Here is a 4,844-nt window from a genome sequence, read left to right as displayed (position 1 = left end):
TAGGTAATGATTAGGGTTACGGACATTTCTCTTAAAATATACGAGTATTAATAGGGTATGATTTTCAAAGTACTCTACCCAAGATTTTATACATACTCTCTCTATTTAAAATTATTATTATATTTATAAATTTTAAGTAAAATTAGATGTACGTTTTTATTAATTTAAATATTTTTTGAAAAATTATTTATTTAGTCATGAATAATATAATATTAAATGAGTAAAAAAAATATTAGGGTCGTACAAAAATTAATCAATAATTGGTTAAACCAATAATCGAACCGGTCTGGAACCAAAATTTGGTGCCACATCATCAAATCGAAAATTTAAAATATCCGAAAATTCGGTTTTCAGTTAGTTAACCAATTTAATTTTATTTATTTTTATAAAACGGATAACCAGTTTTGAAACCGGATAAACAGTTATAAAATAGAATAACCAATTTCAATTAGATAACCAATTTGGAATTTATTAATCAATTTATATTTTTTATATCAAAATTAGTACAATATTGTAGGAAAATAAATTGGTTTGAACTGGATAACCGATTTTATGGATAACCACATTCAGAACTGGATAACCAGGTTATTTCAATCGGATAACAAATTTTGAAACTTATTAATCAATTTTTATTTTTTATTTCTAAATTCCTACAAAATTGTAGGAAAATAATTGAGTTTGAACCAGAAACTGATTTTTTGGATAACTACTTTCAGAACTGGATAATTGTTTTTCAAATTCGATTTTCAAACTAGATATCGGTTTTCATGATTCGGTAAACCGAAAATTTAGTTATTGGATCAATCTGGTCCGGTTATTGGTTAAAAAAATTGAAAGCCAAAAACTCTATTACGATTCGCAAAATTGAACCAATTTCAACCCTAAAGAATATTCATAGGTTACTCTGGATCTTACAAAATCTTACCTATGCCCAGACTCATTAAAAATAAATTAATATGAATATGATATAATTTTAATTTTTTTCGGTGGATAAAATCTAATTTTGCAAAAACCTATCCGAACCCTACTCGAGCGCTTTATTTGCGAAGCATTGACCAATTTGATCACTTATTCACCTTCTATAATGGTAACTAACATGACAGTAAGTCTATGATAGTAATGTAATACCGACTTATCAAAATAATACTATAAATGTACGCATTTAGGAACATAAAGAGAGGACAATTGTAGCACGTCTCTTTTCTGAATTTCATTCACCGAAATCATAATCTAAATTAGTATTTAATGTGTGTCCGTTGATAATATTGTGCTCACAAAGCTGTCACTCGGTTTGATTTGTGGATATAATCGTTTGATTACGAAATTATAGATTGCTTATAAATGGACTGACTACTATACACAAGATTAACTAAAGAGTTGTGATTACTCTTCGCTGCTTTATAAAGAGACATGAACAGATTTCAATTGACAATAGAAAATGTAGCTCGTAATTCATTTCTAATTGTTTACTGAGTTTAAGAGAGAGATAAAGATGCCATGACAACTATCCACATTTTTAGCTAATTAATTAAGAGTGGGGATTCGTCTTTTGTACGTTGCCTGTAATTGTAAAGAGGCTGATGGACAATGACACATGATAAATACCAAATCATTTGCCAACACCTACATCAGGCCGTCAGAAGTAAAAGGATGAGGAAATTTGGAAAAATTGGTTCATTTCATATGAAAAACAAAATTTTCGAAGACTGATTTTTTTTTTTACAAAAAATTAGTCAAATAAGTCACCAAAAATCTAAAAATTGCTAGATAGCCAACTTTTTGTAAATTTTTTGTAAATAGTCACTTCAACTAATTTACGGCACTCAAAAAGACGAAAATACCCAAAAATATTCCCGCCTATTTTGGGTATTTTGGGTTTTTTTTTGTTTTTTTGAGTGCCGTAAATAAGTTGAAATGATTATTTACAGAAAACTAACAAAAGGTTGGTTATTATACAAAACGCTATAAGTCCAATGGCTATATAGCTAAAAGACATTTTTTTTAATAGAAAATATTTATCGCTTTTAACAAGCGGCGGAATATAAAAAATTTCTTTGAAACACGTAAAACGTTTTTACAACGTAGACAAAGTGCATGAACATATAATTTAAAATTTTAAAACTACATTTAGTTTTTACTCGATACCAACCACGAATGGAGCTTGAACGTTAAGAAGCCATATAAAGGTTGAAACGCTCGTCTCCCCACGCAGCTCATGTCTCCCACTAGTCTTCTTGAACCTGTGAATAACCACGAAAGTTTCTACCACCAGAGTTTTTTAGTATGGTTAAGATTTAGTGCGTGGGCACTTATAAATACTATGACTCAAGAACAAGTCTTTGAGTCAAAGAGCTAAAACAAAACACTAGGTCTAATGAGGACCTAGGTGCCATAACAAAAAGGACAAGAAGAGGTAAAGAGAGAGAGAGAGAGAGAGAGAGAGAGAGAGAGAGAGAGAGAGAGAGAGAGAGAGAGAGAGGGTGGGCGGCCAGTTTAGAGAGAGAAGCTTCCAATCTCTAAAATTGTGTCTTCTGAATTGTGAATGAGGTGAGGTATTTATAGGAGGATGATTACCTTGAAAATGTAGTTTCCTCTTCTCTATTAAAAATCACATATTCATGAGCAAATCCTAGTTTCCTCTTTACCCTCATGGACGTCCAACTCAATGCCATCAAGGCCTTGGATTTGTTTCCTCATTTGATTTGCTCTCTCTTGGCCGCCCCATTTAGTTTCCTCATAGAGGAAATTTGTTTCCTCTTTTTATTTTGGCAAGTATCTTCATACATCAATGCACAAAATAATCTCTCTTTCTTTCTCTTGTTTGGACGGTTTCTATGGCTTCTAGAACGCTTCTAGATGTTTCTTTATTTATTCATGACAACATAAGAAAAACGCATTAAGAATTTTCACGTAAAATTCCATGAAATAAAATTCAGTCCTTGTTATAGAATGTGAACGTATAATATGAATGTAATATTAGGTAGTTATTAGGATAGTATATTATGTCTTTATTACATTTATTTATTTCGTTTATTTCTTACCTGAACGTGTATAAATAGCCAATAGATGAATGAGAAACATATAACCTTTTCTTTTCAATCTTCTCTAATTTCATGGTACCAGAGCTACCAAAATTCAGAGCCTTCACAGAATTCATAGCCTTCCCAAAACTCCAGAAAATTTATTCAAAATCACCCGTTTTTTTTTTCCAGAAAATTCCCAATATTCTCAATCCTCATCTTAATCGCTCAACCCTAAACCGCCCATTTTCCAACATTTTCAGACCCTTCGTCCTCCTCTGCTTGGTCGTTTCAGATTGATCCGTGCAAGACAACGACACCGCTTCGGTCTCGTTCGCTCCGGTCTCGTTCGTCTCTCCCGGAAAGTCAGGAAACTAAATGGTTTTTCTAATCCTTTAATATTTATTGTATGTCATATGTATTTGTCTATACCTAATTTTCTGTACGCACAATCTGCAACTGAGTAAAAAAAATTATAAAATTAAAAAATTTAAAAATATAATAATCGCCCCCTCTATCATTACTCCAATCCAAATGGACGAAAAGAAAGCTATCACTGTATCAGAGATGGTGTCGACACTCTCGAAGATTACAGATCATAAGTTGAGTGGTTCGAACTATCTCGATTGGTGCAAGACCATCCGATTGTTTCTTCAGAGTATCGACAAAAATGATCATTTGACCGATACGGCTCCAAGTGACGAGTCAAAGCAAGCATGGCTACGCGAAGACGCTCGTCTTTTCCTCCAAATACGAAACTCCATTGATAGTGAGGTAATTGGTCTTGTTAATCATTGCGAGTTTCTCAAATAATTAATTGATTATTTGGACTTCCTTTATTCTGGAAAAGGAAATCTTTCTCGAATTTTCGATGTATGCAAAGCCTTCTATAGGGCAGAGAAGCAGGACCAGTCTCTCACCACGTACTTTATGGAGTTTAAGAAGACCTACGAAGAGCTCAATATGTTGCTACCCTTCACTGCCGATGTGAAAGTTCAGCAGCAACAACGAGAGCAAATGGACATTATGAGTTTTCTTGCGGGACTGCCTTCGACCTTCAATACTGCGAGGTCTCAAATCATCTCTGGTTCTGACATTTCCTTTCTCCAAGAGGTATTCAGCCGCGTTCTTCGCACGGAGGGAACTCCACCTAATCCTGTCAGTGGAGCCCTGCTATCCCGTAACACACATGGCTCAAGTCGCCCCGCTTATTACAAACCTGGAGCCCCAAGGAGTTCAGATTCTCATCCCAAAGACACTACCACAATCACTTGTAACTACTGCAATAAACCAGGCCAGACGATATAAGAGTGTCGAAAGCTTCAATACAAGAATCAAAAGAACCAGTCGGCTCATGTTGCATCTTCCGACAACAATTTGGTTCGTGTCCCTGCTGATGAGTATGCCAAATTTTCCGAGTACCAGGAATCATTAAGGACTTTAAAACCTCTGTCACTGCAAATGCCGAATCAGATAATCCGAATGCGTGTCTCATTTCCTCATCCTCCAAATGGGTCATTGATTCTGGTGTCACAGATCATATGATAGGTAATTCAAAACTCTTTTCCACCCTTACACCTCATGCTTCCGCATCCACAGTTACCTTAGCCGATGGATCCCTATCCAATGTTGTTGGTTCTGGCACTATCACACCTACTCCTTCCTTTTCACTATATCAAGTCTTGCATTTTCCCAACTTATCATTTAACCTCTTGTCTATTAGCCAACTCACAAAAACACTAAATTGCTCAATCTCATTTTTTTTCCCGACTCATGTGTTTTTCAGGATCTCATGACGAAACGGACTATTGGTTAAGGAAATGA

General features: G+C 34.4%; 1 pseudogene; it reads left to right on the top strand.

Annotated features, from left to right (window-relative positions):
* The first annotated feature begins 3,545 nt into the window (after positions 1–3,545).
* On the top strand, positions 3,546–4,844 carry LOC149408282 (uncharacterized; annotated as a pseudogene).

This window comes from Urtica dioica, chromosome 1 (genome assembly GCF_054948205.1).
Source record: "Urtica dioica subsp. dioica isolate 48M chromosome 1, U.dioica_male_clone48M_v1_H2, whole genome shotgun sequence".
Lineage (NCBI taxonomy): Eukaryota > Viridiplantae > Streptophyta > Magnoliopsida > Rosales > Urticaceae > Urtica > Urtica dioica.
Note: the sequence above shows the minus strand (reverse complement) of the source record. Positions and strands in the feature narration are given on the sequence as shown.